Source organism: Giraffa tippelskirchi, chromosome 8, assembly GCF_054371585.1.
Source record: "Giraffa tippelskirchi isolate mGirTip1 chromosome 8, T2T-mGirTip1v1.2.pri, whole genome shotgun sequence".
Taxonomy (NCBI): Eukaryota; Metazoa; Chordata; class Mammalia; order Artiodactyla; family Giraffidae; genus Giraffa; species Giraffa tippelskirchi.
The window spans coordinates 88607806-88631311 of record NC_137282.1 but is presented as its reverse complement, the minus strand read 5'-3'; the positions used below and the strand labels follow the sequence as shown (position 1 = coordinate 88631311).

The 23506-nt window shown below is 36.9% G+C and overlaps 1 protein-coding gene and 1 long non-coding RNA gene across 2 annotated transcripts in view; both read right to left on the bottom strand.

Moving 5' to 3' along the window:
• Positions 1 to 23506, bottom strand: part of LOC145516423 (uncharacterized) — a 581394-nt gene that overhangs the window by 231938 nt on the left and 325950 nt on the right. The gene's annotated exons all lie outside the window — the stretch shown is intronic.
• Positions 15907 to 23506, bottom strand: part of LOC145516425 (uncharacterized) — a 33327-nt gene continuing 25727 nt past the window's right edge. The window contains exon 2 of the long non-coding RNA XR_014061379.1: positions 15907 to 18326. This is a non-coding gene — a long non-coding RNA (uncharacterized LOC145516425). The remainder of the gene's footprint in view (positions 18327 to 23506) is intronic.

The window sequence follows — 23506 nt, the reverse complement described above, 5'->3', positions numbered from 1 at the left end:
GAGCACTACTTTACTAGTGTGTGAGATGAGTGCAATCATGCATCAAAGCTGGTAGTTTGAACATTCTTTGGCATTGCCTTTCTTTGGGATTGGAATGAAAACTGACCTTTTACGGTCCTGTGGAAACTGCTGAGTTTCCCAAATTTGCTGGCATATTGAGTGTAACACTTTCACAGGATCATCTTTTAGTACTTGAAATAGCTCAGCTGACATTCTATCACATCCACTAGCTTTGTTCATGGTGATGCTTTCTAAGGCCCACTTGACTTCAGACTCCCGGATATTTGGCTCTAGGAGTGATCACACCATTGTGGTTATCTGGATCGTGAAGGTCTTTATTGTATAGTTCTTCTGTGTATTCTTGCCACCTCTTCTTAATATCTTTTGCTTCTGTTAGGTCCATACCATTTCTGTCCTTTATTGAGCCCATCTTTGCATGAAATGTTCCCTTGGCATCTCTACTTTTCTTGAAAATATCTCTAGTCTTTCCCATTCTATTGTTTTCCTCTATCTCTTTGCACTGATCACTGGGGAAGGCTTTCTTCTCTCTCTTTGCTATTCTTTAGAGCTCTGCATTCAAATGGGTATCTTTCCTTTTCTCCTTTGCTTTTCACTTCTCTCTTTTCACAGCTATTTGTAAGGCCTCCTCAGACAGCCATTTTGCTTTTTTGCATTTCTTTTACTTGGGGATGGTCTTGATCCCTATCTCCTGTACAATGTCACGAACCTTCATCCATAGTTCATCAGGCACTTTGTCTATCAGATCTAATCCCTTGAATCTATTTGTCACTTCCACTGTATAATCAGAAGGGATTTGATTTAGGTCATACCTGAATGGTCTAGTGGTTTTCCCTACTTTCTTCAATTGAAGTCTGAATTTGGCAATAAGGAGCTCATGATCTGAGCAACAGTCAGCTCCCGGTCTTGTTTTTGCTGATTGTGTAGAGCTTCTCCATCTTTGGCTGCAAAGAATACAATCAGTCTGATTTCGGTGTTGACCATCTGGTGACGTCCATGGGTAGAGTCTTCTCTTATATTGTTGGAAGAGAGTATTTGCTATGACCAGTGCATTCTCTTGGCAAAACTCTGTTAGTCTTTTCCCTGCTTCATTCTGTATTCCAAGGCCAAATTTGCCTGTTACTCCAGGTGTTTCTTGACTTCCTACTTTTGCATTCCAGTCCCCTATAATGAAAAGGACATCTTTTTTGGGTGTTAGTTCTAGAAAGTCTTGTAGGTCTTCATAGAACCATTCAACTTCAGCTTCTTCAGCATTACTGGTCAGGGCATAGACTTGGATTACCGTGATATTGAATGATTTGCCTTGGAAATGAACAGAGATCATTCTGTTGTTTTTGAGATTGCATCAAAGTACTGCATTTTGGACTCTTTCATTGACTATGATGGCTACTCCATTTCTTCTAAGGGATTCCTGCCCACAATAATAGATATAATAGTCATCTGCCTTAAATTCACCCATTCCAGTCCATCTTAGTTCACTAATTTCTAAAATGTCAATGTTCACTCTTGCCATCTCCTGTTTGACCACTTCCAATTTGCCTTGATTCATGGACCTAACATTCCAGGTTCCTATGCAATATTGCTCTTTACAGCATCGGACTTTGCTTCTACTACCAGTCACATCCACAACTGGGTGTTGTTTTAGCTTTGGCTCCATCTCTTCATTCTTCTGGATTTATTTCTCCACTCATCTTCAGTAGCATATTGGGCACCTACCGACCTGGGGAGTTCATCTTTCAATGTCCTATCTTTTTGCCTTTTCATCCTGTTCATGGGGTTCTCAACGCAAGAATCCTGAAGTGGTTTGCCATTCCCTTCTCCATTGGACCACATTTCTCCACAATAACAGTAGTGGGCCCAATAACAGTAGTACTATAAAAATATTAGCAGTAATATTAAGCATTAAATAATAACACTAAATGCTAAAATTTGAAAAGAACCCAATATTACATTTAGCATCAGTTATGAGCCAGACATCTTCAGAATAATAGTTAAAGAAACTGACAGATTTTAAGTAACTCATTAAAGGCTACCTTGACAAGTAACAAACTGGGTGTGCATTAGAGCCAAACTCTTTCTATTCTGCTATATTGTTGTTGTTGTTGTTGTTGTTGTTCAGTCGCTCAGTCGTGTCCGACTCTTTGCAACCCCATGGACTGCAGCACGCTAGGTTCCCTGTCCTTCACTGGAGTTTGCTATTCTGCTGCAGAGCTTCTCATTACACTCCAGTTTTTTTAAGTAGCAATAAGCTGCCATATAATATAAGAGGGTTAAATGAAACAATCTCTAAAGTTCTCTCAAGTTTGAACATTCTATGATTCTGTAATAATCTATAGTTTAAATTCAAAACAAAAAGGAGAAATTGATTATGAAGATGACATTCCCCAGCATCCACACATTACAGATTTTAGAAAGTTTTGAACTACACTGTAGATAAGCATTGTACTGGTATTTTGTTTATATGACACTAAATACTAGTGCTTTTGGAACGCAATGCAGAGAAGAATTGTTTTGCTCCTAATAACAGAAAATCAATTCCATGTGAATTAATTTAAAAAACAATTGAAGGGAACTATTTACAACTTAAAAGCCCAACATTAGTTATCTTCAAGCAGAGTTGGATACAGGTACTCAACTAATATTATCATCAAATGTCCCTTTACATATAGCACGACTGCAATGGGTTGCCCTCATTGGCTAGTAGTTTTTCATTTTGAAAGAGTACCTTCCTACAGCTCAGCAAGTCTGAATGAAAGAACTTTTAAAACAATCAATGCTTCCAACAGAAGTTCCAGGATTGAGTGTCAGTAACCTGATTTTGATAACATCATCATCGAAAGAATGTTTTTACAAGCAAATCAGGGTCATATAGCTATCCTGGAAGAAATTAATCCCACCCAAACCACATGGACTAAGGATGGGAGAAAGGTGATACCTCAGATGAAAAATCAGGGTTTTTACCAAAAGAGAAGTTGCTAGATTATGTACAAGCACATACAACAGATATCTTCAAAAAGAAGATAAAGAAAAAAAGTGCTGGATAGCCTCATGATTGGTGAGTAGGCACAGTGATATACAGTAGCTAAATCCTTCTCCCATAATTATTTGATGTTCTTGAAAAGTTGTGTGACAAAAGAAAACAGAATCATAAAATTATCCAAACCAATTAAATTTTCAATCACCTCATGCTCCTACCTTCCTTTAAAGGTACAGGAAGTACTCATTGAGTTACTAGATGGAACTAAAATAATCCATCTCAGCTTAGGGCCAAGGTGGAACAGTTATTAACCAAAGAAAACAATTTTCTTACTTTTTAATTCCAGAAATCCTAGAGATGATCACTATTAATATTGGAAAAGAAGAAAAGTGAGAGTAAGATGTTGATTTTAAAAGATTCCATTTTTCTTAAAGGAGAATTTTCTTGGTTTATCCTTCTGAATTAAAAAAAAAATTATTGGAGTATAATTGATATACAATATTGTGTTAATTTCAGGTTTATAGTAAAGTGGATCAGTTATACATATACATATTCACTCTTTTTTAGATTATTTTCTCATATAGGCTGTTACAGAGTATTGAGTAGAGTTCCCTATACTATTTAGTAGGTCCTTATTAGTTATATATTTCATATACAATGGTATGTATATGTCAAACTCAGTGTCTCAATTTATCCCTCCCTCCCTCATCCCTTGGTAACCATGAGCTTGTTTTCTGTGTCTATAACTCTATTTGTGTTTTAGAAAAGTTTATTTGTACCCTCTTTTAGATTCCACATGTAAGTGATATCATATATTTGTCTTTCTCTGTCTGACCTAGAGATTGTCCCATATGTTTTCTGTTGAAATTCCCTCCCTTACAAATTGCTGAACTAGTGCTAATCAAATAGTTTTGAATTCTTCAGAGAAACATCTCTAAATATGAAAAATCAATGTCAAAAATATTAAAACTTGAACATACAAAGCTTTTGGGGTGTTGTATACCACAACAAGAAGAAAAAGAATTTTTCAGTCACATTTAACAGATGAAACTCATTGATGATTTTAAAGTCAACAACCCCTTTGTGATTGGCATTTTATCAAATTAAAATGTATTCTAGTATACACACTCAGTTTTGTATACACTCTGAACATCAGAGTATAAATAACATACATACCAAATATTGACTTCAGAGCTGTGTGCAGACAGAATAAATTTCCTCAAAAATGGATATATAACCGAGGCAGAATGTTTCAAAATCGTACATGAAACAATCTTAAGATTCTGCCAAAAATTCCAGTAGAAACTTAGATTGTTGTTTCGGTTTTTTACCGAGTATCTCAAAATAGGAGATAGCTGAATAAACATTGTCTAAAGATTTATTTTCTGTAAAACTTTATGCATAATCAATCTTTATGAGTCTTCTATTCTGCAAAACTTTAGGACTCTTCAGCTTTTATCCCAATCAATTATGAAAATTAACGCCAATGAAGGTGGCTTCAGAGAAGCAATTTTATTCATTGAAGTTGAATAATGGATATTCAGTACCATTAACTCACCTCTTACAAACTTTCAGATTCATAGCTGGCACATGAATTCATCCTCTCCCATTTTCCTACTGTGAAAACACCCTTATTCTTTAAATATGCTACAATACACAAAACAGTGGTAGAATCAAACTTTGTGCAAGATGAATAATATAATTATTCCCATAAAACTCCAATTCATAAGAGCTCCCACATGTGTGTCCAACTTTATGTTCATCAATCTCACTTTCAGCCCCAGAATATGAGGAATTCAGAGTTTCAATTCCTAGAAAAAGAAATTTGTATTTTATGAAACAAAAGCTACTCTTCTTTTGTACACATCAAAATATTATTCTTTGGCAAATGCTTTAAAAGATATTGCATGTGCATTTGAGGATATTTTTGTTCAGTCACTCAGTCATTCCAACTCTCTGCGACCCCATGGACTGCAGCACACTGGGCCTCTCTGTCCCTCACCATCTCCCGAAGTTTGCCCAAGTTAATGTCTATTGAATTGGTGATGCCATCTAGCTATCTCCCTCTGATACCCTCTTCTCCTTCTGCCCTCAATCTTTACCAGCATCAGGGACTTTTTCAATGAGTCAGCTGTTCGCATCAGATGCCCAAAGTACTGGACTTTCACCTTCATCATCAGTCCTTCCAATGAGTATGCAGGATTGATTTCCCTTAAAGTTGACTGGTTTGATCACCTTGCTGCCCAAGGGACTCTCAGGAGTCTTCTCCAGCACCACAGTTCCAAGGCATCAATTCTTCAGTGCTCTGACTTCTTTATGGTCCAGTTCTCACAATCGTACATGACCACTGGGAAGACCATAGCCTTGACTATATGGACCTTTGTCAGTAGAGTGATGTCTCTGCTTTTCAACACACTGTCTAGGTTTGTCATAGTTTTCCTTCCAAGAAGCAAACGTCTTCTGATTTCATGGCTGTAGTCACCATCTGGAGTGATTTTATAGCCTAAGAAGAGGAACTCTGTCACAACTTCCACTTTCCCCCTCTATTTGCCATGAAATAATAGGGTCAGATGATATGATCTTAGTTTTTTTAATATTTACTTTTAAGCTTAGTTTGAGGGTATTATGTATTCACATATATGTGAATAATTACAGTATGAATACATACATGTTATATATGAAGAATATACACACACTGTGTACATGAAGAATATGGCAGAGAAAGAATTATTACTCTTTGCATCTAGATGTCACATCACTCACACAAGAAGTTTAGAATGGAAAACATTTGTAATTCAACTTTTTAAAAGGAGACTAGTATAAGAGTATTCATCATGGGAACTCATTCATAAGTTTTTAATGTCAAAATAAAAGACCTTTTGCTACAGTCATCTAGCCTCTTTCCAATATGTTTAGTGAATTGTATATTCCTGCTAGGTATTTTCTCTAGATATTAAATCTAAACACAGGTTTTCCCCATCTCTCCCCCAACTTTTCAGATTCATGCTCATCATATTCCTGGTCTTCTATGGGTGATTAGACTCTGGCCAATAGTTATTTTGCATCTCATTCGGCTGGATTTAACTCAGTTACTAAAGAAATCCAGGGCCAAATTCTACCACAGATTCATTCTTTTCACACTGAAGTCAAAAGAGTTCTGTGCAGGAAACCGAGAAAAAAAACGGAGGCAGGAGTGCTTTTCTTGTCTCTTTTGAAGATAATAGCTCCAGGCCTCTTGTTGCTTAGTTCCTCTCCTCTGAAATTCCTGGATTGTTTTCCAGTTAAAATCCAAGCTACTGCTCCCATAGCTAATGTCAAACGCAAGAACACCATAGCTGCCAAAAAACAAACTAGAGAATAGTAAACTATCCAACAGAGTTCTCAACAGTATCCATTAACTTGCTGATCCACATGTTAATTATTCCTACTTTAAAATATCAATACAAACAGTTAGGCAATGGGAAACCACAGCACATTTAACCTGAAGCTTTCAAATATGCACAAATGATAGCAATACATGAAGTCAACACAGGAAATATAAGTTTAGAGTTATGGCAATCTTGGAGAGTTTTTGGAACCACAGATCTTACTTTGATGTTCATAGTTATTTCAATCAGCCGAAGTAGCAGTTGTAGAGGAGAGAAACTTAGACTAGCATTTCTCAAGGGAGTTTTCCTTTCCTTTCAAGAATTCTTTTCAATTTATTAAATTATTTATCTCTTTTTTAGCAAAGTGTTTTAGAATGTAAGAATTTATCAAAGTGACAAGTAATCTACCGGGAACTAAACCAAAATGAAAACTTAGTTGTTGTCTTTAAAAACCACATGTCTTTAAATCCCTTGATTGTTAACTCTTATCCCAAAGAGAAGAGGTCTTAACTTTCATTGACTTTCACTAAGTAATAGCTGGAATTCTGAGTTATATTTACCCCTACCCTGACAACTTAATTGACCTGTTAGAAGTATAATTTACTATAAAAAAAAAAAGCTCCTAAAGCATTAAATAAATTTTTATTAAAAATCACAACAGTATATATCTAAAAACAAAGTAGGATAGAATAAAAATTAGATAAAAACAATTTTAAGAAAGTCAGATATAATATAACAATGCTATAATTTCTATCAAAACAAAAACATATTTATTCCACAAGCCTTAGACTAATTATCTACCTAAGATGTATCATGGTCATCCACACAGCGACTTTCTTTGGAATTAAACTTTGGAATTACTTGTTTACACAAGAAAACTCATCTCAGATGTTGCATCTGTTTCTCACTAAGACTTAGCTTTCACCTAATTCTCCAAATGGGTTGACTGAGGTTCAAGAATGTGAGGTGACTCGCTCAAGATCATACGGAGAGTCCAGGGCAAGCAGCCGCTCTCCCTTGAGTCGTAGATGGGTATCTTGGCACAAAACTCAACTGATGCTGCTCTCAGGTCTGTGACATACTTACCTCCACTTGAAAACTTTAGTTCATTGAGTTACTTAGCATCTTTATATTTTTTAAGTGTATCAGAAGGAAGAGGTAAGTATCATGGAATTTGAATGTGTTCACCACCAAGTCTTCTTCATTAAATTATGTCTCGACTCCAAAACTAGCCTAACCTAAAATATTTGAGTTTGCAGTCCACAAGAATGTAGTAAAAGGAAAAATATATATGAAAAATATCAAAAGGTAAAAAACAGCAAAAACCTGTTTACATAGTCTTACATATTTATTATACATGAAGCATATTTTACTGTCTTTATTATAAAAGACTACTTATAAGTACTAATCCTCCTTGGATAACTTATTGGTTTTATATTACTTATTGCAAAGGATCCCAATAGTACTTAAGCTTACAATAAATCCAAATAATTATATTTCAGAGAAATTAACTTTGCTATAATGTAAGTCTAAGTCTACATATACTCAGCTGAAATAAAGTGAAAACTCACAACTTGCCACTATGTGAGCTTATATAATTTCCTATAATGTGCTTGTATATTTCAATTATTTTTACTTTAGTCATGATCTTCTTTAGCTAATTTTATGTATGTAAAATTGTTTCAACCCTTTTCCAATCTACAATGAATAGAATTATTTAAATTCTTTTTTTCTAGTGTTTGTTTTCCAGAGAGTAATATCTTTTGCATCCATTTTGATAAGAATACATCAAATCAAGTAACATATCTACAGAGGTTACTCTCAGACTTAAGTGTTATTTTTCTATAGAGCCAAAGTTCTAAGTTCAGCTGTTTCTACATGACTGTAGATACCCATGACTGGCCTAGTGATTCCTAATTCTGGTACTACAACTAAAATGTTCTCTTCTATAACCTCCAGTGAGTATCACATAATTCTTCAGACACTCCCATGAAAGAGTTGCTCATATTCCATTTTAGTTCATTTTAAATAAAAATAAATGTTAGTCACATGTTAACATTAAGGAAGCATAATACATAAGCATAAGATATATGAAAGCCCTCTATATTATATTTGCAGCTTTTCCATTAAATAAGATTTTCCCCAAATAAAATGTTTAAATAAAAAGAAGAATGCTCTACATCCTTTGTAGGAGCAATGAAGTAACAAAGTTAAAATAAAACGTCAGGTTCTGAGGTATAAAAAGATAGGAAACTCTTCAGAGTAACTTTATGTTTTTTCCCTTTTTTTCACAAATGTTACTAACTTATAGCTATTTCTCTTCCCCTTTTGACAGTTCTCTGAAATGTTATTGATTTATTAAGGTGGTCAAAACTTCTTTAGTAATGAGAATGCATGAGAACTTGTGCATGTTCGGTTGTATGTGACTCTTTACAACCCCGTGGACTATAGCCTACCAGGCTCTTCTGTCCATGGGATTCTCCAGGCAAGAATACTGGAGTGGGTTGCATTTCCTTTTCCAGGTGATCTTGCCCAGCCAAGGATTGAACCAATGTCTCTTGCATTTCCTGAATTGGCAGATGTATTCTTTACCACCATACCACCTAGGAAGCCCCAAATCTCAAAAGCATGCCACAATACTAAAAGTGTGTACAAGTCTAGTTATAGTAATGATATGTCATGAATATTCTGCAATTACCTCACAGTAATGAACACCTGCTGGAGAAGGGAATGGTAACCCACTCCATTCCCTTGCCTGGAGAATTCCATGGACAGAAGAGCCTGGTGGGCTGCAGTGCATGGAGTAGTGAAGAGTCGGACATGACTGAGTGACTATCACACACACACTCACAATGAACACGTGATACCAGCAACCTTTTGATAAATCAGTCAGCAAATATGTATGGAGCAATTGCTATATCTCAGATATTATACTAGGCGCTGGAGATACAAAGTTATACGGCATGGCCCTATGCTTGGAGAGCCAACATGCAGCAGAGAGAGATGCAGGCAACACATAATGAGGAACTCTAATCTAGAGATGTTGTGCTCCAGATGAGTACTCAGGCAAGCTCCACAAAGTAGGTTTTCTTTAAATGCAGTTGTCTCAGATCTTATATTTGATAGCACTGTGTACTTTACAAAACGGTCCCATACAGTTTTTCTCATCCAAACCGCATCACAGTCTTGTAAAGCTAAATGGGCATCCATTTCATTTCTATGTTACTGATGAGAGTTACACCCAGCTTCACCTGAAGCCAAGAGGGTTTAATTCATGTCATGTGAACTACTTTTGTCCCCATTCTACAATTTCAACTTTCCTAGGTGAGAGTCTTGCCAGATTCATTCTATAAAGATTCCATTCTTTCTTGATATTAAAGTGAATGTACAGTGTATTTCTTTTTCCTTGGCCTTTATTCTGTTCTTATCTATTTCTCAAAACAAAGTAAACAATGGTAATTATTCTAGTTTTAAGTCAAATTTCCTTTTCCAGGACAGGAGGTTCACTTTTGAAAATAAGTGAATTTCCTAGAGTCAACAGTCCTACAAGTAAATCAGGCACACGTTGGAAGTCAATTTACAAACATTATAACTTTTTAGTGTACTGAATGAAACATGCTCACACACACACAAAAAATCCATATTAAAGTGCTTCACAATAACGTATTGGTTTGTCTTTTTTTTATGTGCCAAGTATTATGCTGAATCCTGGAGATACAAAGATAAACAAGACATAGGATCTTCACTGAAGGAGCTCTTAATCTAATGAAGGGGGGAAGATGAATTATTATAATGCAATATGAGAGTTTCTATTATATATGTATGCCCAGGACCTTACAAGGAGTTCCTGAAGTAGAGGATTACAGAGGATCATTTTAGGTTGAGTTAGAAGCAGACACAAAGATTTGGAAATGTGGATGTAGCTACTCAAGAAATTAATAATAATTTAGGAGTAAGTATAGAGGGTTTTGAGGAACTGAAGATGAATGATATGACAGATGAGTGGCTTTGCATGGCAGGCTAAAGATCACAGGTTTTATTCGGATAATGAGGGGCCACTATAGGATTTTAAGCAAGAAAGATGTAATGAGATATATTACTGAAAACATGAAGATCACTCTAGCTGATGTGGAGAGAATACAGGAACAGAGGAAAAGTGGAGTCAGAAATAAGTGACAAAAATGACAATAGCCAAGAACACACTGGTGAGAAGAATAAACTTGTTTGACCAGGTAATGACAGTAAGTCTTGAGAAAAGTGGAAGGATTCAGGATTTATTCAGTGGACAACTTGGTGTGAACCGAGTAGATACAGTGATGGAGAGAAGGTCAAGCTGGTCTCCCCAGTCAACAGTTTAGGTGATTATTCATTGACAACAGGAAAAGGGAGCTTGCCAAGAGGACAAACTCTAAGGGGCTTCAGGGAGGTTAGGGGTGAGCAGGTGTAGAATGTAAGTTGTTTAATTTGAAATACGTTGGGTTAGAGACGCGTATGCATCTTCTGCAGGTATGCAACTCAGAAAAGATGTCTGTGATAGTAATATTTGGGAGTTATTTACCCTGATAGTACTCGGGTTTCTGAAAACTATATGTACTCTGAAATTAAGGGCTCAGGTTTTAGAGAGGCTTAGAGAGTTTGTAATTGGAGAAGGAAATGGCAACCCACTCCAGTATTCTTGCCTGGAGAATCCCAGGGATGTGGGAGCCTGGTGGGCTGCCGTCTATGGGGTCGCACAGAGTTGGACACGGCTAAAGCGACTTAGCAGCAGCAGCAGCAGCAGCAGAGAGCTTGTGTCATGGATTTATCCCTACTTAATTATCAAAGCCTCATCTTTCCTATCTGTTATTATCTGTTGCATACTATTGTTGCAAGTATAGATAAAAAGATGTGTAAAGTAACAAGTAGGATTCTTAGAATAGAAAAGGAGCATAATAATTGTGCATTACCTTTCAAAAATGCTCAAAGCAAATCTTCTCCTATACTAACTCATTTTATAAAGGATTTTTTTAATAAGGGAGGGGACTACCTACCTCCCAGTTCAGTTGCTTTGTAATTTTGTTTATTTATATGATTCATCAAGGTTTTTAAAAAGCAGACTATACTGGTTTCTAACTCAATATATGTTAAAATTACTATTTAAATTCAATATACAAATGAAAAAAACTTTAATTTTATCTAAAGCAAATGAAACCCTCTCACTTTAGCGTTAACATTTTGTGCTATTATGAACTATTATGACTTTTTGTCACTTGTGTATACTAAAGGTTAAGGTTACTAGAAAAAACTGTGGCAGTATCCCAAATTTTAATTGCCTAATTTTAACTTTTGTTTGTTATTTCCCATTTTTAAAAAGACAGGGATAATAGTCAAAAAATTTCAGCTGGATTTAATAAGTTCATACTCTAAACTGGAAAAGGGTAGAACCTTTTCCCATCCTACTTGTGACCTCCTCCCTAAGAATTCCCTTTGGTCGTTCTTCCTATTACTGTTCATTGGAAGGAAATTGGAAGCTCTGGTGGCATTCAAAAACAACAACAACTCTTTGTGCTATGATTTAAAAGCTCTGTGAGCACAATTGGAATTCCTCAACTTCAGAAAATAAATTTTTAGTACTTGTTCTGAAATCCAACAAAAAAAATTCTTGAATTTTGCTTGGCTGCATCCTATTAGCATTCAAAGGTTGTTTTCATTAGAGTTGCTTTCAAAAAAGATATGGCTAGGAGATATATAGGGCTTCCCTGGTGGCTCAGACAGTAAAGAATCTGCCTGCAGTGCAGGAGACGAGGGTTTAATGCTTGGGTCAGAAAGATGGCAACCTACTCCAGTATTTTTGTCTGGGAAATCCCATGGACAGGAGGACCTGGAGGACTACAGTCTATGGGGTTACAAAGAGTCAGACACGACTGAGCAACTAACACACAAATATATAATATGATTTAAATACCAGTTTTTGAACTAATGTTATGAAATAAATATGGTTTTTAAAAATGAAACAGAATTAAATGGGATATAGTAGAATAGAACATATCAGACGGCACCTGCTACAGAAAAGGTAAATACTGTTTCGTAAGACCTTTTTTTTTATGTATCATGAGATATAAGTATATATATCTCCATGTCAATGCATGTGTGCTTACTATGTGTGCATGTGTGTTACTTGCAGTAAAATATTTGAAAGCCATAGCACTGTGAATTATACACTATGAAATAAACTAGAAAAGACAAAATACTCCCTTGAGAAATTCTTTCTCTTGGAAAGTTAAGCACATCTTGCTTTCAAGATCTGTCTCAAAATTCATTTTGAAAATAGAGCTTTCCTTTGCTTGAATACAATGTTATACACTATACACATATGTATAGTGATGGTAATGATGAAGACAATAAGGATAACTCCACTTTACTTATATATTTTGAAGGGATTTCAGATCATTTATTCAATTTGATTCCATTTACTTCAGCAATATTGCAAGACCTACAGGAGAGATAGAAGTAGCTTTGTTTACAGTGAAGCACAGAGGTCAAGTGGTTAACCTTAGGTATAATAAGATATATTAATATTGTAAAACCATGAGTTCATGACATTATCTCCAATTCTAGCCTAACACAACAGGATGAGTTCCAGGGTTTTTTGTTTTCTTTTCATATTTAAGACCCCCTTCTCCCATAGCGAGAAATCAAACTCCCATTCTATTAGTCTGTTTGCTTTACTAAAACAAAGACTAGGTGACTTAAACAATAGAAACCTATTTTCTCGTTTCTGAAGGCTGGGAAATGCAAGGTCAAAGTATAGGTCAATCTGGTTTCTACTGAGAGCCATAGTCCTCATTTGTGGTAATTGTTACACAACAATGGGCGCGTTGCATGCTCAGTTGCTAAGACATGTCTGACTCTTTGCAACCCCATGGACTGTACTTCACCCGCCACCTCTGTCCATGGGATTTCCCAGGCAAGAATACTGAATTGGGTTGCCATTTCCTCCTCCAGGCGATCTTCTGAATCCAGGGATTAAGCTCCTGTCTTCTGCAACTTCTGCATTGGCAGGCTTGTATGTTACCACTGAGCTACCTGGGAATCATATTACATAATAACAGATAACTAATAAATTTCCTGAATACATTTAGCACAGAAATAATTCATTTCAAAGCAATTCCCATCTCCTCACCTCTAAGTTCTATCTTTATACTTTTGCCTTCTGGATGGACTTGTATCCCACCTTCTGATAAGCTGTCTATGTGAATATCTTCAAATCTCCCCTTGCACATTGTTTATCATTATGTTATTTTCATTTAATGTCTTTTCTACCTTCCTCTTTGTTGTTCAATCACTCAGTCATGTCTGACTCTTCGTGACCCCATGGACTGCAGCACGCCTGACTTCCCTGTTCTTCACCATCCCACAGCTTGTTCAAACCCATGTCCATCAAGTTGGTGATGCCATCCAACCATCTCATCCTCTGTCATCCCCTTTTCCTGCCTTCAATCTTTTCCAGCATCAGGGTCTTAACTAATGAGTCAGTTCTTTGCATCAGGTGGCCAAACTGTTGGAGCTTCGGAATCAGTCCTTTTAATGAATATTCAAGATTGATTTCCTTTAGGACTGATTGGTTTGATCTCCTTGCAGTCCAAGGAATTCTCACGAGTCTTCTCCAACATCACAGTTCAAAAGCATTAATTCTTTGGTGTTCGCCTTCTTTATGGTCTAACTCTCACATCTATACATGACTACTGGAAAAATCATAGCTTTGATTATACGGACCTTTGTCGGCAAAGTAATGTCTCTGCTTTGGAATACATATCTAGGTTTGTCATACCTTTTCTTCCAAGAAGCAAGTGTCTTTTAGTTTCCTGGCTGCAATCACCATCTGCAGTGATTTTGGAGCCCAAGAAAATAAAGTCTGTCACTGTTTCCATTGTTTCCCCATCTATTTGCCATGAAGTGATGGGACCAGATGCCATGATCTTTGTTTTTTGAATGTTGAGTTTTAAACCAGCTTTTTTAGTCTCCTCTTTCACTTTCATCAAGAAGCTCCTCAGTTCCTCTTCACTTTCTGCCATAAGGGTAGTGTCATCTGCATATCTGACGTTATTGATATTTCTCCTGGCAATCTTGATTCCAACTTTTGCTTCATACAGCCTGGCATGTCACATGAGGTACTCCACATAGAAGTTAAATAAGCAGGGTGACAATATACAGCCTTGACATACTCCTTTCCCGATTTGGAACCAGTCATTGTGTTCCATGCCCAGTTTTAGCTATTGTTTCTTGAGCTGCATACACGTTTCTCAGGAGACAGGTAAGGTGGTCTGGTATTCCCATCTCAAGAATTTTCCACACTTTGTTGTGACCCCCATAGTCAAAGGCTTTAGTGTAGTCAATGAAGCAGAGAGTTTATCCATAGGTAGTTTGATAAGGAGTCCGGGGCCCTTGAGGAAGAAGTGTTCCAGGGCCCTGGACAAGGAGAAAGGGGTCTGAGGCTCTCAAGGAGGAGAAAAGGACAAACTTTTTTGCTACATTGCTTTGTCTTAGTCAATATAACAATGTATCTTGCTCAAAGACATGTTTCTCCTTAACAAGAACCTTCTGACTAATCTTGTTATCTTAAGATGTATGTTGTGGGAGTGGGTCTGGTAAGATCTTTCTATTGTTAGTTCTAATCCTGTTATCTTATATTGTGAGAGTGGGTCTGATAAGACCCTTTACTGTAATAAGGTATATAGCTCCCTTGCAAAGAATAGGGAACGGAGCACTCTCTGCCCCCCTTTTCATGTGTATGTCAGAAGCTTTCTCTGTCCCTTTTTGTACTTCAAGAAAACTCTGTTACACAAAAGCTCTTGAGTGATCAAGCCTGGTCCCTGGTCCCGAAGCTAAATCTTCTTCTTTGGAGATCATAAATCTGACACCATACACCGTAAGCTATCACAATTGAAGCTGGCTTGAAGAATTTTGAGCATTACTTTGCTAGCATGTGAGATCAGTGCAATCACTCAGTAGTCTGAACATTCCTTGGCATTGACCTTCTTTGGGATTGGAATGAAAACACATTTTCCAATCCTATGGCCACTGCTGAGTTTTCCATATTTGCTAGCATATTGATCTTTTCCAGTCCTGTGACCACTGATGAGTTTTCCAAATTTGCTGGCATATTGACTGCAGCACTTCCACAGCATCATCTTTTAGGATTTGAAATAGCTCAGATGGAATTCCATCACCCCCACCTGCTTTGTTCATAGTGATGCTTCCTAAAGCCCACTTAGCTTCACACTCTAGGATGTCTAGCTCTAGGTGAGTGATCACATCATTATGGTTGTCTGGATCATGATTATGATTATAATCATAATCTCTATGATTATGTTTATACTTTTTTGTATAAGTTTATACTTTTTTGCATAGTTTTTCTGTGTATTCTTGCCACTTCTTAATATCTTCTGCTTCTGTTAAAAGTTCATACCATTTCTGTCCTTTTTTTTGCCCATCTTTGCATGAAATGTTCCCTTGGTATCTCTAATTTTCTTGAAGAGCTCTCTAGTCTTTTTCATTCTATTATTTTTCTCTATTTCTTTGCATTGATCACTGAGGAAGGCTTTCTTATCTCTCCTTGCTATTCCTTGGAACTCTGCAATCAGATGGGTATATTTTTCCTTTTCTCTTTTGCCTGTAGCTTCTCTTCTTTTCTCAGCTATTTGTAAGGCTTCCACAGACAGGCATTTTGCTTTTTTTCATTGCTTTTTCCTGGGGATGGTTTTGATCATTGCCTCCTGTACAATGTTACAAACCTCTGTCCATAGTTCCTCAAGCATTCTATCAGATCTAATTCCTTGAATCTATTTGTCACTTCCACTGTATAATCATAAGGGATTTGATTTAGATCATACTTTATTGGTCTAGTGGTTTTCCTACTTTCTTCAAACTAAGACTGAATTTTGCAATATTGTCCTTCTTATCATTCTATAAAATGTCTCACCAATACCAATGCTTATATTCATGGCTTTGTTCTCTTTTCTTTCTGTCTCCTCTGGATATTTCTCCCAGAAAAAAAAAATCCTTTCTCTATTTTTAATACAATTTCCTCACTTATGGGCATTTATTCTTTCTTCTCTTTCTCCTGACTCAGTATACAAATGATGTCATGCTTAAAATTCTAAGTTCAGTTCTTCTACCTTTTAAGCTATTACCATATCTCTCTCTTTACTTTTATTTTCACCATCTAACTTTTTCCAAATAAACTGTAGTTGTGATGTTTAGTTTGTGCTTCTAAACCACTGTCAGTCCCTTGAAATCTGACCTCAACCTCCTGCTTAAACTGCTCTTCTTTTGTTTTGTTTTTAATGAATTTTATTTATTTTAATTGGAGGCTAATTACTTTATGATATTGTAGGGGTTTTTGCCATACATTGACATGAATCAGCCATGGGTTGTACATGTGTTCCCCATCCTGACCTTCCTTCCCTCCCACCTTCCTCCCCAACCCATCCCTCTGGGTCATCCCAGTGCACCAGCCCTGAGCACCCTATCTCATACATCAAACCTGGAATGGCGATCTGTTTCACATATGATAGTATACATATTTCAATGCTATTCTCTCAAATCATCCCACCCTTGCCATCTCCCACAGAGTCCAAAAACCTGTTCTTTACATCTATGTCTCTTTTGCTGTCTCGCATATACGGTCATCATTACCATCTTTCTAAATTCCATATATATGCATTAATATACTGTATTGGTATTTTTCTTTCTGACTTACTTCACCCTGTATAATAGGCTCCAGTTTCATCCACCTCATTAGAACTGATTTGAATGTATTTTTTTAATGGCTGAGTAATATTCCATTGTGTATATGTACCACAGCTTCCTTATCCATTCGTCTGTTGATGGACATCTAGGTTGCTTCCGTGTCCTGGCTATTGTAAACAGTGCTGCGATGAACATTGGGGTACACGCGTCTCTTTCAATTCTGGTTTCCTCGGTGTGTATGCCCAGCAGTGGGATTGCTGGGTCATATGGCAGTTCTATTCCCAGTTTTTTAAGGAATCTCCACACTGGTCTCCATTGTGGCTGTACTAGTTTGCATTCCCACCAACAGTGTAAGAGGGTTCCCTTTTCTCCATACCCTCTCCAGCATTTATTGCTTGTAGACTTTTGGATAGCAGCCATTCTGATGGGAGTGAAATGGTACCTCAATGTGGTTTTGATTTGCATTCCTCTGACAATGAGTGATGTTGAGCATCTTTTCATGTGTTTGTTAGCCATCTGTATGTCTTCTTTGGAGAAATGTCTGTTTAGTTCTTTGGCCCACTTTTTGATTGGGTCGTTTATTTTTCTGGTATTGAGCTGCAGGAGCTGCTTGTATATTTTGGAGATTAATTCTTTGTCAGTTTCTTTGTTTGCTATTATCTTCTCCCATTCTGAAGGCTGTCTTTTCACCTTGCTTATAGTTTCCTTCCTTGTGCAAAAGCTTTTAGGTTTAATTAGATCCCATTTGTTTATTTTTGCTTTTATTTCCATTACTCTGGGAGGTGGGTCATAGAGGATCCTGCTGTGATTTATGTCAGTGAGTGTTTTGCCTATGTTTTCCTCTAGGAGTTTTATAGTTTCTGGTCTTACATTTAGAACCTTAATCCATTTTGAGTTTATCTTTGTTCTGGGAAAACTGGTCAACCACTTGTAAAAGAATTAATCTAGAACACTTTCTAACACCATACACAAAAATAAACTGCTCTTTTGAAGGCCATTAAAGTATAGAAAAACTGATAACTATTTTTTGTTTGTTTGTTTGTTTTTGTTTTCATTTTTCTCAACCTTTCAGTGATATCAAGTAATGTTGGCCAACAATCCCTTCTGGACAATAATCATCCTGGTCCTTCTTCTATCCATGTGATGGCTCCTTATGCCTCTGTTTATCTGATTCCTACCACTTTCTAAGTATAGATCCTGCACAGGGATGTGTGTAGTTTTTGTTCTTCCTTCTGTGGATCAAAAAAAAGAAAAAAGACAATCCACAATGGATCCCATCACAACCAAAATAAAGTCCAAATGCTCACCCTGCCTTCCAAAGCTCTCCATTTGTTACACCCATACTACCTTCCTAACATCACTGAAACATAGTCCCTTCTTACACCTACTTCTAATCAAAATGAATTATTTTCCAATTCCTAAATATTTCTTGAACTCCAAGCTCAGTTTTCACTCCATATACCTTATGAACAGTTTAAAATCTTTGTCATGAGCATAAAACTAATGAGGAAGCATTGTCATATTTATGTAACTACTTTATCTGTGAACTTGAATAGTCCTGAAAATTATATTCAGAAAATCATAATTGACTAAGGTGTCTCATTATTCATTGAGAGCCAATGAAGTGCAATTACTACAAATTGAACTTAGAATTGTTCAATATTTGGGGATGGAGACCATAGGAGAAGTGGTAAAAAATTAGAGAAAAAGAACATTCACAAGTTCTCAGCTGTTTTTTTAAACCATTTTAATCTCTTACTAAACTTCTTGGGTGCTATTGCATACATTAATACTTGAGTTTTTCTAAAGTTCCATTTAAACAGCAAGTCCATCCCTCAAGCAAAAAGTCAGTAAATTATTTCTTAGAATTCTTCCTTCTTCCATCTGCATCTACTCCTACCATTTCCTTACCCTTTTTCTGTAGCCTATTCAATTTCATCCAGTTGTCTCTTGTTTTTGAAACATTTTATTTGTGTGAAGACTAAATCCCCATTTCCTCCTTTTTGATCTCCATTTAGTCATGATTACAAACCTAACTGAATTATGGTCAGTATTATTTAGCTCCTTCCTCCACCCACTCACCTTTATGAGACCAGTCACATCATCTACTTTGAAAAAACAGTTTTTATGATGGCTCACTTTTCATGATTGCTTTGGCATGGATCAAAAAGAAAAGCTATTCTATAAAAATCTATGTTTTCCAGAGTAAGCAAGCACTAAGAAAGAACAGAGACCCCTGAAAATTTTTGGTAGTTTGGGGTTTAGTTAAATTTATACAATGCACTAGAATAACATTGAAGAAGAGTTTTAAGATAAGTTAAAAGTTTATTCTCTTATTCCATAAAAAGACCAACCAGTGGCTGGTTAAACAAAAGAATGTTAAGTTTTAACTTCTCTCATTCAAAAGCAATTCTCTCTAATGGCAATAATATTAACATATTTAAGATTCAGGACACAGAGCTAGATAAATGGAAGGATACCTACTCTCTCCTTCTTTGCCAGCCAGAGTCTCATTCCTGAAAACCCTTTTCCTACATCCATTAGAAAAGATCTATAAACAGTAAAGGCACCATAACCGAAACAATATAAAATATTTTCTTACTTTAGCTGCTATAGAAAATCATGTAATCATACATATTAAAGATAAACAGAGTGACCATTTATTTCAGTATTTTCTAAGTAGCTTTGTGCAGATTTCTTATTCGGCATGCATGCTCTGTAACTTCAGTTGTGTCAGACTCTTTGTAACTCCATGGACTATAGCCCACCAGGTTCCTCTGTCCATGGAATTCTCCAGGCAAGAAGACTGGAATGGGTTGTCATGCCCCCCTCCAGAGGATCTTCCCAACCCAGGGAATGAACCCATGTCTCATATGTCTCCTGCATTGGCAGGCGGGTTCTTTACCACTAGAGCAACCTGGGAAGCCCCAGATCTCTTGTTCTATAGTATATTATTTGGTGTGGTTCCATGATTAAATAAGGTGAGGGTTGTTACATTCAATTAAGCTTAAGTCTAGACTAAACTAGGATTGATTTTAGGAATTTTTTTGGAAAGGTAACTCAGCTTTTCTGCTGTCATTTTATTTGAAAAGAGGCAAGATAATTAGCTTAGGTCATGAGTAGCAAAACTAGAGCCATAACACAGTTCCGGATTCCAAGCAAGGGCTATTTATGAAATAAAATGAAAGTCGCTCAGAGTGGGTAGCCTATCTCTTCTCCAGATGATCTTTAACCCAGGAATCAAACTTGGGTCTCCCGCATGCAGGCAGATTCTTTACCAGCTGAGTTACCAGGGAAGCCCAGGGCTATCTATACTGCATCCCAATAGATCCTATTAATTTAATAAAATTGTATTAAAGATAAGACCCACAAAAATTTATAGAATATATCCTAACACATCTGACTTTTCCTTCTTTTATTCCTTTCTGTGAGAACACAAACCAGATATGTTATCTTTTAAAGTATTCTGGGGTTTATTGATCAAAACATGGATATGGTGAGGAAAAACTTAACACACAGATAATCATATTTCTTCTCTTCTCATTCTTTCTTCCAATCAAAACACAAACCAAACCAAACCAAAGTTCCAAATAAAGCAGCTCAAAAAGTCTTTTCAAAGAGAAAAATTATTTTATCAAAAACAAATATTTTAGTTAGAATTAAGACATCAGAATAAAGGATCAAGCAAGAGGTAATAGTTCAATTGCTCTTGTTCTACATCATGCAAAAAATAATCTGGTTATTTTCTTAATTAGTGAATACAAAGATCACACTTCAGCAATGTCTCCAATGCAGATATGAACAGATGAGTTTAAAAAGAGTTCTTAGTATCAAGTGGGCAGAGGTTACTCCTAAGGAACCCAAGAAGATAAAGCCAAGCCAATAAGAGAAGGAGAAAGAAGTGGCACCCAGTAGAGTAATTCCTCTAAAAGTTTCTCTATTCCAAGTCTTCCATTTGTAAATGAATAGCATTTCTCAAATTATTTTGTTAAAAGACATTTTCATAATCTAGACTTATCATTTCAAATCTTTGGACAGTAAATGTTAGCAGCAAAGATTATTCTCCCAAAGGCATAAATAGCAAGAACTCCAATTTATTCAAGTCCCTTTTTAATCTCTGAAAAATGCCTTGCAATGTCCCAAGAACAAGGATAAAAATTACAACCCCTTTTCCAAAGTGGGTGCCTAGAGTAGGGAGCAGTAAATGGAACACAACCCAAAGAAATTAAGTTTCATTCTGACCCCTAAAATAATTTAGGGGCAGTCTCTATCATTTGATCCAAACTGCATGCTGTGTCATTATAAAGCTAACTGAAAACAATAGGAGAGATGTATCTATTTCCCTGTGATTGTTATTCATTTGAATGATGTTCAAGGCCATATTGATTCCTGTGATAAACAGTCTTCCAGGTAACCACCAAAAACTGGATTTTTGTTTTGATTAACAACTAGGCTAATTAAGGCTTCTGTTCTGATCTTTGGATGACAAGGCAGAGTGTGGCTTCAATCAAATTGCTAGTTGACTCTTCCATGGGCCTAAATCATACCCAGCAATGTAATCAAACCAGTTTGGCTAAATTACACACCATATATCAGTAAATGGCTTTTCTGGGTCACTAGCCTACACACAATCTGGCATTAAAGTATAGTAGATAAAAAGAAATGTTTTAACATTTCCAAGAAACTCACATGCTTTACTTAAGGTTTTAACTAATAAGAAACTATTAGAAGAAAAAAAGAGAGACATGAAAGCATAACAACATCATGTCCATCCCAAACGTCATTAGCTGCAATCTTTAATCAGGCACTCACTCCAGTTACTGGGCGGTATCGCCAACCTCCCAGAGGGAAGTCAGCCACAGACCAAGAATGAGAAAACCAATTTGAAAAAGAAAAAAAGAAAAAAAAAAAAGAACCTGAACGATAACTGAGCCCAGATGGAACTGGCCCTCTTTAAAGGCCACCAGTAAAATTCAAGCCACAAGAGAAATTTCCTGAAGAGGAAAAATACTGTTTTTCCCTCTATACTAGAAATGAAAATGAACATACTCAACTGGACCCACCAGCAGAGGCTTTTCCCAATTTTTAGTGTGGAACACAAGGTTCATGGGCAGGAGTTATAGGCTAAATTCGGAACTGCACCAGTGTAGGAAAGCAGCAGCTGTTTCTCATTATTTGCGTATATTTTTCTTAAGCGGAAAAACGTGGGCGGAGTGCCACAGTGTACTGCTGCGCAGACCTCCCAAAATGGCAAGCGCAGAGCACTGGCTTTCCTCTGCTACCATTAAGGATATGATCAAGATATCTATCCAAAGACACTCCAGCAGAAATAGAACCTGTCTCATGGCCACTGGCACGCAGTTCTACAAAAGAAGAAATGGAATGAGAGAGAGCTTTTAAAAAAATGCACTTAAAATTTTGATTACAAATAATACCAAGAACTGGATTTACATATAACCAAACACTAAACATCATAAGTCTTTACAAACCTATGTTAGTTACCTAATAGTTTAAATCACATGAGCTGTGGCTAAAATATTAATACATCCTACTAAAAACCATGAATTGGGAGGAAAATACCCAAGAGAAACATTCCCAGACTCTCCCCTTCTTTTACAGACGTACTGCAAACACCTCTCTTTGCCCACATCCATTTAGAAGCAGAAGGCCAGGCAGCCCCAGGGACATAGGACAGGGAAGGGCAGAGAATGGATCCAGAGGAGCAATGAATGCTAACCAGTATAATTCTTTGGCCTCTGCTCTTAGCAGGGCAGTATGAGTGGGCTTCCCTGGTGGCTCAGATGGTCAAGAATCCTGCCTGCAGCGCAGGAGACCTAGGTTCAATCCCTAGGTTGGGAAGAAGCCCTGGAGAAAGGAATAGCAACCCACTCTTGCCTGGAGAATTCCACGGACAGAGGAGCTTGGTGGGCTAAAGTCCATGGGGTTGCAAAGAGTCGGACACAACTGAGTGACTAACAATGTAATGAAATGAGTGAGCCTTTTCAAACCTAAGTCAGTTCAGTTCAGTTCAGTCACTCAGTTGTGTCTGACTTCTGGACTGCAGCACACCAGGCTTCCCTGTCCACCACCAACTCCCAGAGCTTGCTCAAACTCATGTCCATCGAGTCCATGATGCTATCCAACCACCTCATCCTCTGTCGCACCCTTCTCCTCCTGCCTTCAATCTTTCCCAGCTTCAGGGTCTGTTCCAATGAGTCAGCTCTTTTACATAGGTTCTTTTCTTTGGATAAATGTCTATTCAAGTGCTTTGCATTAATCAGATTATTGGCTTGTACTTGATGACACTTTTAAACTGCTGAATCAACCAACTGTGATGCCTGCTTTGACTTTGTACTCCCAGTGATGTAATCTAGTAAACTACCTGCGGTAGACAGAATAATGGCCATTAAAA